Source organism: Carassius gibelio, chromosome B2, assembly GCF_023724105.1.
Source record: "Carassius gibelio isolate Cgi1373 ecotype wild population from Czech Republic chromosome B2, carGib1.2-hapl.c, whole genome shotgun sequence".
NCBI lineage: Eukaryota > Metazoa > Chordata > Actinopteri > Cypriniformes > Cyprinidae > Carassius > Carassius gibelio.
In genome coordinates this window covers 30,501,940-30,517,360 of record NC_068397.1, presented here as the reverse complement: position 1 = coordinate 30,517,360, position 15,421 = coordinate 30,501,940, and positions in this window count along the sequence as shown.

Sequence of the window (15,421 nt, the reverse complement as noted above, 5' to 3'; positions counted from 1 at the left end):
CAGCGTCCTTACTTGTGATCGACTGAAGCTGATGTGTCCGTCTCGAGTCCTTGACCACGTCTCAGTGTTTTCTCACAGCTCTGCTCTTTTAATTGAAGGCAGGCGGGGGAATATGCAAATGAGGGCTGACCCTCACGTCTGCATGATAATAGCAGGGGTCAAGCTCACGTCTGGCTTCCCAGACGACTCCGACGGTCAAGTTCAAGCTCAAGTCTGGCTTCAAAACTAACTCAAGTCCTTCAGCTTCTCTCAAACAGACGGGCCACACTTTAATGAGTTCACTGCAGACTTCTGAAAACAAGATCATACAAAGATCAAACTCTGCAGCGTGCTTTGATTAAAATACTCTCAGCTTCACAGAAGATGACTTGAAGAATAAAGAACAACAATTATCATCACGTTGATCATTTTGATCCATGCATTGATCTAAACTATGATGCACATAGTTGTTTAACAAAGAAATAAATATATAAAGTATGTGGGATTATTGTACAAAATATCTGAGCATATGTTTTTTAGGGTTAAGTTTAGATCATTGCAATCATCGTTCAATATTTCTTTGTTTAATCTCTATATTCTGCAATTTAATGAACAGCAAAATAAACAATTTACAAATGTCGAAATTGTATTTATGGTATGTTTACAATTTTATAAATCTATGTAGCACTTATAGAGGGACGCCATGTGTGATATTTTCAACCAGTAATTTGCATTGGGACAGTTTATGACTTATTTTAGAAAACCTGTAAAAACTGTTGGTTTTTATCAAAAGGAAGAAACATACCACACTCGTCAGAGAAACAGTGCTGCTCTTTTTTTTCTACAGAGCTTATTTCTAAATCTCTACATTATATTGTAATGATGTTATTTTTTGTCATTCGCAAATGCATGAGCAGACATTTCACTACATCCCTGCAGAAGTGTTTAGGTCACATTTAACTCTAAATTAAAGAAGGGATTTAAATTATAATTATATAATTTTACAAACACAAATACACAGTATATTTATCAATGTTTCTAAAATTGTATCTCCTTTATGCAAAATATGATATCTCTCTTTTTGATTATGGGGTGAGATATGACATACTGAACTCTCTGATTACTTACTCATTTTAAGATCAACTCAACTAATGTAAAAAAGAAATGTAAGGATGTGAAAGTTTATTCGTTTAAGAGTTCATGAAAGAAAATTGAGTAGAGAATCAGAAGAGCTCAGAGTTTCCTTCCTCTGGACGTCTTCCTCTTCTTCAACTCATTTCAATTCCATTTTAAAGCAGAGGTCAAGTGGAAGAAGGCTTTCTCGTGCATTGAACCGTCTCACTGGTGAATAATTGTTGCTGGAGGAAAGCATGAATTTTTATCATTGAACTCGTCATATCAGTGGCTCATGAGTCAATGGTAATATTTCAGGAACACTTTCTGTGTCTGAGAGATCGTTTTCACAGCGTTCCCATAGTTTCCTCACCAGATTAAACATATATTCAGAGCGGGGTCACGGGGTCACGGAGCCAGACACCATTCGTCGGCGGGACAATGCCGAGGGAAGTTGTGTGAACATGCCAAAGACAGCCGGGGAGACGAGTGTTAGCCGCTCAATATGACCTGAAGTCTTTCCCACGACACACTGCATTTAAAACCTCCATGCACTTGGATTTCACAGTTTTACATAAACTAATAAACATAATGTGATGTGTATATCTGTCAGTCATGACTCAATGAAACAGCTCAGGTTTCTGTAATACTGTAAATCAAATGCGTTTTAAATACACAATAAATCAGGTTTATATTTGTATAATCAATAAATACATCTTGTTTTAATCTCTATATTTTTACTAATTAGATATTGCTTGAATTAAGTATGAAATAAATAAATAAGCTTGCCAAAGAATATTAAATTTGTAATTAAATTTAGTCTTGATTTTATTTTTTGCATTGCTAGTTTCTCTTTTAGTTTTGCATTTATTCTTGCATTTTTTCTAATATTATATGTATTTACTTATACTTAATATTATTATTATAATATCTATTTTTCATGGATTTATACTGATTCTAGGCTATTTTAATTAATGCATTTCATGCACAATGATCAACTGTCTTTTTTATTTATTTATTGACAAATAAGCATCACATTAAGTTTATTAGTTTGTTTATATTAACATTTTATGTACAATTTAAATACATAAATCTTAAATGTAGGCCTATTTTTTAGTTTTTGTTTTTTGAGTCCACATTTAATATAAAAGCTGTATTTAAAAGCTATATTTTGTCATAAAACACATCAGGCACATGAATGATGTTTATATCTAAAGATCTGCAGTCAGTTCATTGTTATCTGCCACTAAGAATCCGATTTGAATATATCATGAAGTATAACACTTGTGTAATGAGTGAAATAATGGCAGGACTAGTGACACAACAACAGAAGATCACACACTAATCACAGGTCAGTTGACCTTTTGATCCGAGAGGTCAGAGGTCAAGCCTGTTGATGGACCTGATCTGTCTCTCTCTCTCTCTCTCTCTCTCTCTCTCTCAGTGCATTAAAAATGAATCACTTTGTCTGAAGCTGTGACTGGTTTCTGTACAGTGAGATTTTTCTTTCTTTTCAACTTAGAGTAAAGCCAACTTAAACTATCATACATCAGTGTATGTCTGTCTGAATATATGTGTGTGTAAGTGGGCAGATGAAGGTGTGTGTGTGTGTGTGTGTGTGTGTGTGTGCATTCTCGAGGGGGGTTGTCCTGACAGATTTGGCTGGATACTGGTTGTGGCTGATCAAGTGTAGGGTTTTCTCTTGATCTGGAACTGAGACACTTTCTAGCGTCTTTATTTCCACAGATATATATTTCTTTCCTTGTTTGCATGTCATCTGCAAACATGACATTAGTTTTTAAATGTTCTTCAAATGTTAAATGTCAGACTGAATGAATTACATGTTGTTCAGATGCAGATGACGATCTGCTCTGGGGTCAAAGGTTGTGACAGTGGCGCTCTTGTGATGCCCTCATGTGGCGGAAGTGTGAATTACACTAGAAAACTGCACTACATTTTCTTAAATAATTACATACTATATATTATAAATAATTATACATATACATAATATAAATAAGTACACACACACACACGTTTACTGATTGTAGTTTGATTGTATAAGCCAGCTATCACTAAATTGATTTACTTCATTAAAGACATCTGGATGAACGAGTTTGGTAAATTACTGGCTCGTGAAAGTTTGTTCATAATCGTCTCCATCACACTTGATTTGATTTTATTGTCTGCAATATTTGAAGTCGAGAAAGTCTGACTGATTTTAATTTATATTCAATTATATATGAACTAAAAATACATTTTAATTCTAAAAAAAATTTCAATTTATTTAAAATGTATCTTTAAAAAAAAAAAAAAAAAAAAAAAAAAAAAAAAAAATATATATATATATATATATATATATATATATATATATATATATATATATATATATATATATATATATATATATATATTTTACTATTACTCGCACCAATTCTTTTTTAATTTTTTTTTAAACATTTATATTATTTTATATTAAATTTCCTAGACTACCGTTTTAATAGCTACTAATATGGAAATAATATATACATATAAATAATAATAAGCATTAAAAAAAAAAACTAGAAGAATAACAAAGTGTCCTGAAATAATATGTGTTGATAATAATTGCAATTAATTAAAATAATTTTGTTTGCAACATAAAAAAATCATACTGTTGTTGTACAAGTAAAGTGTGTGAATTGAGGAGCCTGTAGATGGCGCTATTGCTCCGCTGATGTTGAACTGCAGTGACAGGACAGGAACATTACAACACGGGTTTGATGTCAGGCTTGTGAGTCTCTAACTTATTACACTGGAGTTAATGAAAGAGCTCAGTTAATGCCAGTGTTTACGTGTGTGTGTGTGTGTGTGTGTGTGTCATATCTGATATGAAAACTGCATTCTTATGCATGTGTGTAAATAGGCCAATTTAGGGTTAACTTTTATAATTATGTTGTTTTATAAGAAGCCATTTGTTGGGAGAGAGAGAATAAATCATCATTAGGCCTATTTTTGCTTCTGTAGTTCTGCTTAATTGAAGTCTGTGACTTCTGAGGTCATATAAAACTGAAAACACCTCATTAGCTTTTAAACCATTCCTGCTGCTTTTATGTGAGTTTGCCAGATTAAAATAATATATAAATATCTAAATGTCTTTGCATTAGATTGCAAGTGCAATATGAATCACAAACAAACTTTTCAAGCAAAACATTGAAATGCTAAAACAAACAGATGCTGAAGATTTATGAGGCAGATGAAATGTGTCTGTCTCTCTTTCTGTCTGGTGGATATTTGCAGTGTTTACTGGGTGATCTTGTCATTTGCTGTTGAATTGTGAACGCTTTGCTCTGAATGACAGAAAAAGTGTGTGAAAACAGTCAACTGTGTAAATATACTCTGCAGACTTTGAGTCTGAGCGTCTCATCTGAAGTAAGTTGATTAAAATAGAGTCAAGACTACTTAAAACAATCAGCCATCTGCCAAGAGCTAGTCTTAGCCAACACGAAACACAGCATTCAGTGAGCAATCCTTATACAGCGAGTAAACCCAAATGAAAATGAGCGGAAAATGTTTGCATCCTCAGGTCATCCAAGAGTTTCTTTCTTCATCAGGTTTGGAGAAATGCATCAGTGTCTCATCAATGGATGCTCTGCAGTGAATGGGTGCCGTCAGAATTAGAGTCCACACAGCTGATAAAAACATCACAATAATCCACAAATCAGCCACAAATCAAATTAACATCCAGAAAAGAAAAAAAGCTATAAACATATGTCAAAAATATTTTCCGCAGGGAATATTCAGAATTATTTAGAATATTCTGACGTAAGATTTTTAAATATATTTTTTTATTAATCACGGTTGAATATTTAATTTAATATTTAAATAAAATAGAAACTTAAATATTTTGTTGACATTTGTTTAATTACTTTTTTTTTTTTTTTTATAAAAAATGCGACTATTAATCTCAGTTTAAAGATTTACTTATAAATCATTTGTTGAATATGCATGCAGTGCATTAACTAATGTTAACAAATGCAACCTTATTGAGAAGTGAGAAACACTTTAGTTCATGTTAGATCAAGTCCATTGTATAATATTAACAGATGCAAGTTTTGATTTTAATTAATTTGCATTAGTATATGTTGAAATTAGCTTAGGTTTTAATTTATTGTCCCAGTTATTTGGACTCAGAGCACAGCATTAACTAAATATAATTGATTAAATTAAATGCATTTTAGATGCATTTGACTGGAATGCTTTTGCTTCTTGATTGTGGTCTGCTGGTCACAGCCGTGTGTTTTCTCTTCATATGTCTGGTGTGTTTGTTTAGTGAGCTCTGATTACTTTCTCTGCTCTGTAATCTAACGCTATTGTTGCGTGACTGTTTGCGCTCATATGAAGAGACGGATCCGAGCGCGAGAGGGCAGATGCATCAAACATTTTTGTTAATATCTGAAAAGGATTGAATATGAATGCTTTTCAAATGCAAATGAGACCTTTATGAACAAACACAATGGCACCGTGAAGGGTGTGAACGTTCTGTTCAGAGCAAAGTAATGACACGTAGGGCATACAGTATGAGATGAAAACTTAATAGCTGTTTAAGAAGACACAGAGGTCTCCTGACCAGTAAACAGAAATGAGTCACTAGTTATCATCCAGCTGGAGAGGTAAAACCTAACTCATTTGAGATTGTTCTTATGTCATTCATCCGACTGTGTTTGTTAGCAGCAAGATTGTGTTCAGAACAGGAACCAAACTGCATTTTAATCAGTCTGGAGCTAAAAAACACCATCCTGCTGAATCAAATGCCAGATGTTAATGAGATTTTAATTCGAGGGCTTTTGGAAATCGAATGGCTTTGAGAAGAGAAGCCAGAGCAGAAACACGGCTGTGTGGAGGAACAAAACAATGAGGTGAACAAAACGCCTGTCACCTTCCACAAAGAAAGTTGCATTTGCTCCTAAACTGGAGCTTTGTTTTTTTATTTTCTCATTATTATTGACTAATTTAATTTAATTTAATTTAATTTAATTTAATTTAATTTAATTTAATTTAATTTAATTTAATTTAATTTAATTTAATTTAATTTAATTTAATTTAATTTAATTTTAAATTTAGTTGTTGTGTTGTTTACCAAGTCACTATAATGCTTGAAAATAAAAAAAATAATGCATTTTGAAAATATAAATTTCAAAATAGATGCAAGTAGTTAATAATAAGCTATGCATGATTTTTTGACAGGAAAAATCTTTTTTCACCCGTTTCATTTATGTATGACTGAAAAATATGCATCATATTAAGTTAATTAATTTATCTGGCCTTACTATTTATTTATTACATTTTTATTGGTAAGAAATCTGCAAGTTTAGCTAAAGGAATAGGCCACTCAATTTTTATTATTATTTTATTGTTATTATTATTATTATTTGCTGAATATGTCCTTAATCTCAGACTATCTAAGATGTAGATTAATTTGTTTCTTTATCAGGTTTGGAGAAATGTAGCATTGCATCAGTGTCTCATCAATGGATGCTCTGCAGTGAATGGGTGCCGTCAGATTGAGAGTCCATACAGCTGATAAAACACAATAATCCACAGCGCTCCAGTCCATCAGTTAACATCTGGAGAAGACAAAACTGAAACAAATCTTTAATTTTGAAGAAGAAAAACATTTAGTGGAATGACCCTTGGACTCTCATTCTGACGGCACCCATTCACTGCAGAGCATCCATTGCTTAGACACTGATGCAAGAACCTGATGTAGAAACAAACTCATCCACATCTTGGCGCATTTTCAGCAGATTTTCTTTTTTGGGTGTACTGTTCCTTTAAGCAGCCGCCCTAACTAAGAGCAAACCCCTCACATGCTCAATTAGACTCTGAAGTGTTTAGTATTCCGGTCATGAACCGTCCTGATGGGGGTCGCTTTCAATTCAAGCTGTGTGTGTGATGAAACCTCCCTCACTGGCAGCTGGGCCCCCTGGTCACATGACCTCTCTTCATCATCATCATCATCAGCAGCAGCAGCAGCAGCAGGAGCAGCATAGTTAAATAGAAATCAGTCCTGGGCCGGAGATATCAGGAACGTCGGGCCACTTCATGCTGAAATAAACCCTCATCTGTTCATTTCAACTCTCAAACACACAAAGCATGCATTTTTTAAACTACAAGGCAAGAAAGAGTAGCTTGATCTTTGTGTGTCTGGTTTAGAAGTGAACTAAACCAGACAAAAAGTCCCTTTAGAAATGTCCTCAAAGGTAAAAATTAAACTAGTTTTTAAAGAGAGTTTTCTCTTAGGTTTTGGGTTTAGAGTAGTCTGTGGGAATGATTATGTATTTTGTCTGTTTGGAATACTTTAAAAGAAGCATAAAAATCAATAACCATGATAAACGTGCTGCAAACGACGAGCACTTTAATAAACATCATGAATCATTTCAAGTGAATGCATGACTGATATCAGTATATTCTGTGTTCTGAGTGATCTGTGCTTCTGTCGGAGAGTGTGAGATTGACTTTTAAAATGCTTTTGAAAGAAGTCTCTTCTGCGTAGCAAGGATGCATTTATTGAATTAAAATTATTAGAGTTAAAATATCTGTTTTCTGTGTGGATCTGTGTTAAAGTGTAATTTATTTCTGTGATACACAGCTGTATTTCCAGCATCATTCCTCCAGTCTTCAGTGTCACATGATCTTCAGAAATCAGAATAATGATTCAAAAAACATTTCTGATTATTATCACTGTTGTTAAAAATGTATTAATTTATCAGTGTTTAATTTAATTTTAAAATTAAAATGTAAAAATTAAACATGTTTTTTAACTTAAATTTGTTTTGCTGTAACTTCTTAAAGCAAACAAATGTATCAATCATTAAATAAACTTTCAGTTTGTAAATATCATACAATAAATGTTATTGTTGTTTTACATAGGGCTGTTATTCTAATATTATTTAAATGCTATCGTTGCATTTATTATAATAGTTTTATTTTGATATTTTTAGTATTCATTTAAATTTTAGTTGAGCTTTTGTTTTGTTTTGTTTTTCTGATTCATTTTCAGTTTTAGTCATTTTATTTCATTCCTAGTTCTAGGTTTTTTCACTTTTTTATCTAATATTTATATATATATATATTTTTTTTTTTAATATATTTTCCTAGACATCATGAATAGCAATAACCAATTTAACTCAGAAATTGCTAGTAAACTTCACTAATAATTACAAGGAAATGGCAAGTAACACACATAATTTAACATGACATTTTGAAGTAGAAAAACGGAAATGGTATTTAATGGTAAAAAAAAAAAAACTTTACTTAGAAAACTATATTTTTTTAACTTTTTATTTATCACTTCATATTCGTTGCTCCACAACTGTTATTTTAGTATTATATATATATATATATATATATATATATATATATATATATATATATATATATATATATATATATATATATATATATATTTTAGTAATATTTTCATATTGTTATTATTATTTAATTATTAGTGATATATTAATTGAATTAATTTTTATTTTCAGTTTTTTATATGTATATTAGATTTGTTTTCAGTCTTTAGTAATTTTGCTACGGGAATTTGTCTTATTATTTTTCATATTTATATGTTTTTACTAAGCTTTATGTTTATTTTTTAGTTTGAATAATTTCAGTACTTAAAATGTTATTTTATTTTTTTAAAGTAAACACCACTTCTTTATTCAATTCAGTTGTAAATCTACAAACTTTTACAGTTTATTCATTACTTTATATTCTTTCACAATTGTAATTTTACTTATTATTATTTATATAGTATTATGGTATGTTTTTTTTATTTGCTTTGTGATATATTAATTTTAGTAATTTATATTGTGTCTTTTATTATTTTTTAATATTGTTTTTAAGGTGAAATACAACTTAAATATTTTTCCAACATATTTGTACACACACCCACACACACACACAGACACACACACTCTCTCTCTCTCTCTCTCTCTCACTCTCTCTCACACACACACACACACACACACACTCTCTCTCTCTCTCTCTCTCTCTCGCACACACACACACACACACTCACGCATACACACACACACACACACACACACACACACACACAGGGGCGGATCTAGAAAAATATTGATGGGGTGGCGAGAAGGGGGCAGGAATTCTTGAGGGGTGGCAACATATGGCAGACGTATATGTACTGAATTTAGTCACAGTTATCACAGTTTGATGATAAATATAGCTATGTGCACACTACAAAAGGACAATGACTATCATTTACAAACTTAATCTCATGCAATCAATGTCTTGCATTTGAAACAGTTCATATAAGAAATAAGTGACCATACCCCATAAGCACCACCATGCATACAGTATGCATCCACATGTCATTAAGAGCATTATAAAAGATTCAGTGTTATCATTATGTCAATTTATTAAGAGAAACACAAGACTTTAACAGCCAATGACATTTCCAGCTGGGGAGACTCAACTGATTTTCTACAGTTTAGTGTTAATCACCATCTAACTCAACCAGTCAAGAGCTACATTTAGACTTAGATAATATATGAATGTGGTCTCTGAAGCATAGGTTTTATTAGCTGACAATAATAATAAATAAATAAACATTATAGGCACAAATACAAATTTAGAAATTGTTTTTGAAAAATAATAGCACGCATTCCCAGAGACGTGTATAACAACACCTTCAGGGTCGCTGCTGGCCAAATGGGTGCACTAAGCAGGATTTATTGTTGTGCCCCCCTTCCTCAAATATGATGATGAAAAAAAACTACTATGGGTGAAAAAAGAACTTTAATCAAATAAAAAACTAAATGAATAAATTATATTATTTACAAATCACAAATCACGCGGGATCGCGAATCATTTGAGTCAGTTCGCGAGTTCAAAGCGGGATCGCGAATCATTTGAGTCAGTTATGGGGTTCGCAAATCATTTGAGTCAGTTCGCGAGTTCAAAGCGGGATCGCGAATCATTTGAGTCAGTTATGGGGTTCGCAAATCATTTGAATCAGTTCGGGAGTTCGGAGCGGGATCGCGAATCATTTGAGTCAGTTCGCGAGTTCAAAGCGGGATCGCGAATCATTTGAGTCAGTTATGGGGCTCGCGAATCATTTGAGTCAGTTCGCGAGTTCAAAGAGGGATCGCGAATCATTTGAGTCAGTTATGGGGTTCGCGAATCATTTGAATCAGTTCGGGAGTTCGGAGCGGGATCGCGAATCATTTGAGTCAGTTATGGGGTTCGCGAATCATTTGAGTCAGTTCGCGAGTTCAAAGCGGGATCGCGAATCATTTGAGTCAGTTATGGGGTTCGCGAATCATTTGAGTCAGTTCGCGAGTTCAAAGCGGGATCGCGAATCATTTGAGTCAGTTATGGGGTTCGCGAATCATTTGAGTCAGTTCGCGAGTTCAAAGCGGGATCGCGAATCATTTGAGTCAGTTATGGGGTTCGCGAATCATTTGAATCAGTTCGGGAGTTCGGAGCGGGATCGCGAATCATTTGAGTCAGTTCGCGAGTTCAAAGCGGGATCGCGAATCATTTGAGTCAGTTATGGGGCTCGCGAATCATTTGAGTCAGTTTGCGAGTTCAAAGCGGGATCGCGAATCATTTGAGTCAGTTTGGGGATCGCGAATCATTTGAATCAGTTCGGGAGTTCGGAGCGGGATCGCGAATCATTTGATTCAGTTTGCGAGTTCAAAGCGGGATCGCGAATCATTTGAGTCAGTTCGGGAGTTCGGAGCGGGTTCGCGAATCATTTGAGTCAGTTCGGGAGTTCGGAGCGGGATCACGAAACAAGAAAGATTTGCGCTCTTAAATTTTCTAATTGGCCATAACCTTTAATTCGTTGCTGCCAAACTGGGGTGGCAGCAGGGTTTTCTCTTTTCTTTCACCCCGGTAGATCCGCCCCTGCACACACACACACTCTCACTCTCACTCTCACACACACACAGATACACACACACACATGTGGTCAGGTTTGCACACAGATGCAGAGGGCCGTTGGCATGGGAACCCTCGGTCTCAGAGAGAATGCTGGGTCTGTCAGACCGAACACATAATTACTGCCTTCCCTCTGACGAGCCAATTAGCACAATGAGCTCCAAAGGCCTTTAGACTCACTCTGTTTGGCCGAAGAAAGAAGCACAGCGTTCTTAAAAATAACAAAACCTTGATTCTGTGCTTCTGCAGAAGAGCAACAGCATCCTAGATTTGTGATGTAGAGCCTCACACTTTTATCTGGTGAAGTTATAACTTATAACTTTATTTGATCACTTCACTTTACAACTGTTACTTTGGTATTATTTATAGTATTTATATAGCTACTATTATATATATATATAATATACAGTATTTATCAATTTAATTTTGCAACGAAATTTAAACTGTAATAGTATACTATATACTTTTATATAGTATTTCGATATTTTGATTTATTGTTATGGGGATATTTTCAGTTTTCATTTTAATTTTGGCAATTTTGTAATGGGCTTTTGTTTTTATTGTTTTTTTATTTTATTAATATTCTTTAAAAATATGCTTCAGATTTATTTTCAGCTTTAGCGTTAGTATAAATATTTGAAATGAGCTTTTGATGTGATATTTTCAGTTTCCATTGTAGTTTTAGTAGTTTTTAATTTAGTAATTGTAATATTTATTAATTTTTTAAATGAGTTATTAGTGTGATATTTTCAAGATAGATTAAATTAGATAAGTTCAATTAATATTATACTTTTTTAATGATTTTTGTTACTATTTTGAATTAGATTAAATTTTTACTGTATTAATTTTAGTTAAAGTTTTAGAAATTTTACTGTGTTTTTGATAAAAAAAAACATTTCAGCTTCAGTTATTTTATAACTTAAAAAATATATATTTTGCTATATATTATTGTATTTTACAACAAAATTGTGTTGAAGAATCCTCTTTTGTATATCATCCATACACTATAATTTGTTTTTTTTTTCCAAATAAAATACCTTTTAAGTTTGTGTACTTTAATTTCACACTTAATTCAATATATAACTTGCAATTTCCTTGTAACTATTTGTGAATCTACTAGCAATTTCTGAGAGATGTTTGCTTTTCATGATCCAGTTAATTCCCACCCTTCATTTTTCCTTATTGCATAACCTATTTTACAGTAAAATACGAAAAAAAACAGACTTACACTAGCAGCAGATATGTGTTGTTTGTATTTGTAATATCTGAGAAGATACTTCTAGAACCCTTGTTACTGTGTTTTAAACCTGTCAGTCAAATAAACAGGAGAAAGTAACTGTTCATCTTTATGTGTGATGCTGTATATCTGTCCCGCAGGCGCTCTGTGTGCATCTCACTGCTTTTACTTATCTGGAGCTTTGCCGCCGTGCTTAAACACATTGCTTTTCATTTTATGTAGCAGAGGGCTGCGCTGTGTCAGGTTCATTTGTCACGTTTATGAGCGTTTTCTGCTGCGTCTGGAGTGATGGAGAACTCGCCTCAGCATCCAGCAGCAACGTTTACTGAGTGAATGTTAAGAGACTTCAGTGCATTACTTCATCTGCTCTGGCTTATACATCTCAGATGTTTCTCGCTGGTACAAAAACAGCCTTGTAATCTCAGATCAGAACAGTCAGAGACACTCAAACTCATCAAATCATCTGAGCTGCTCCGTATTCATTTCAGAGCTTTATACTCCGACTGGATGACAGTTATAGACTCATTTGTGTGTCTAGAAGAATTATCTGAGACGAAGCTGATGCTTAAACGCAAGATAAAAGTCTCGTAAACAACACAGTAAAATATTAGTCTCTCTCGGACGTGCATTACTCTTATTCTCTTTTGTTCAGCAGAGGCGAGGTTTTATCCAAACGGGCATGTAAATAAACAGATGCTGAAAGCCCCAGAGAGAGACTAATGGCGTCAATTAACAGATAAATTAATGCGTGAGCTGGTGATTAAACAGTGGTCGGCTACATCACTGCCTTTAACTGAAATAAATACACATATTTAGTGAGAGACTGTTTACTCTGCTAGGAAAGTAAATGCAGATTTAGCAGCATGATTTGTAGCCTGAAAATGAAGATGAATTAGTTGTGAATATATATTTTGTGGCAACATTGAACTACTGGAGCTGAACAGGTGCTGTTTATGACCTTTTTATCACCATGCAGCTCTCTAAATGTTTACGGTGGGTTTAAAGTTATTGAAACTTTACTTTGTTTCATCATCAGGTTTGGAGAAATGTAGCATTGCATTGCATTGGATGCTCTGCAGTGAATGGGTGCCGTCAGAATGAGAGTCAAATCATCTGATAAAAACATCACAATAATCCACAGCACTCCAGTCCATCAGTTAATGTCTTGAGAAGACAAAAGATGAAGCAATCAGCTGTTTGGACTCTCATTCTGACGGCACCCATTCACTGCAGAACATCCATTGATGAGACACTGATGCAATGCTACATTTATCCAAACCTGATGAAGAAACAAACTCATCCACATCTTGGATGACCTGAGGGTGAGGACATTGTCAGCCAAATTTTCAGCAAAAAGGTCTCACAAAGGGATGTGCTTCACCTTCCATTTCTAATGTGCATGGATTAAGAAACACTGACATCCCCTGTGATTTTTAACATCCCTTTTTTGATTCATTATTTGACTAAGCTGGGTTTGAGAAAAATTGGATAAAAAAAACTGAATAAGCATATTGCTTGCTGACTTAAACGTGACTTTTTGAAATGTTTATTGCTGATTACTGCATACTATTTCACATGCCACTTTTCATAATAAGCTGTTTCAGGTAGCCTATATACTGCACAGCGTGCACTGTGTGTGTGTGTGTGTGTGTGTGTGTGTGTGTGTGTGTGTGTGTGTGTGGATACCTACCAGGATTACAGTTTATTGGTTACAGGCTTTGAGTCAGCATTTCTCTCCACTGCATCAGAGACTTTCCTGAGTCTCAGACCAACACCCAAAGCCAAACGTCCTCATTTCTGTCAGTGCAAATATGCAAATAACATCAATAAGCACTTATTCAGTATTCTCAAACAATATTAGAAGCCTGCCTGATGATATGCTTGAGATATATGCTGGTGTGCCTAATGATTTTGATTTCCGTTTGTCCTCTCTTCAGGTAAAAGTCCTCACGGATCTGAGGGTTCAGTGAGTTTGTTGTTAATGGCGCTCAGATCATAAGCTCGGCTCACTCTAAATATGGACTCTATTAACCTCATTATGTTTGTCACGGATGATATACTTCTCTTCATGGCTGTAAGAGTTATTCCTGAATCTACCCAATGTATCTAAATTATACAACGACTTTCAGGGGGTCAAATTATTAAAGGGTAGTTATACTGTAGTTTCACTGGGACAAATTTGCGGCGTGGCATGGAGTGGATCAGACTGTGGCACTGCTCAGGTGTTATGAGAGACCAGGTTGCTCTGATAGTGGCCTTCAGCTCTTCTGCATTCTTGGGTCTGGTATATCACATCTTCCTCTTCAAAATAGATTTTCTGTGGGGTTAAGGTCAGGCGAGTTTGCTGGGCAATTAAGAACAGGGACACCATGGTCCTTAAACCAGGTACTGGTAGCTTTGGCTCTGTGTGCAGGTGCAGAGTCCTGTTGGAAAATGAAATCTGCATCTCCATAAAGTTGGTCAGCAGCGGGAAGCATGAAGTGCTCTAAAACTTCCTGTTATATGGCTGTGTTGACCTTTGACCTCAGAGTGGACCAACACACACACACAGTGGACCAACACCAGCAGATGACATGGACCCCAAACCATCACTGACTGTGGAAACATTACACTGGACCTCAAGCAACATGGATTATGTGCCTCTCCTCTCTTCCTCCAGACTCTGGGACCCTGATTTCCAAAGGAAATGCAAAATTGACTTTCATCAGAGAACATAACTGTGGACATCTAAGCAGCAGTCCAGTGCTTTTTGTCTTAAGACGCTTCTGACGCTGTCTGTTGTTCAAGAGTGGCTTGACACAGGGAATGTGAAGCTGAAACCCATGTCTTGCACACGTCTGTGTGTAGTGGTTCTTGAAGCACTGGCTCCAGCTGCAGTCCACTCTTTGTGAGTCTCCCCCACATTTTTGAATGGGTTTTGTTTCACAATCATCTCCAGGGTGTGGTTATCCCTATTGCTTATATACTTTTTTCTACCACATGTTTTCCTCCCCATCACCTCTCTATTAATGTGCTTCTGTGAACAGCCAGCCTCTTTTGCAATGACCTTTTGTGTCTTGCCCTCCTTGTGCAAGTTGTCAATGGTCGTCTTTTGGACAACTGTCAAGTCAGCAGTCTTCCCCATGATTGTGTATCCTACAGAACTAGACT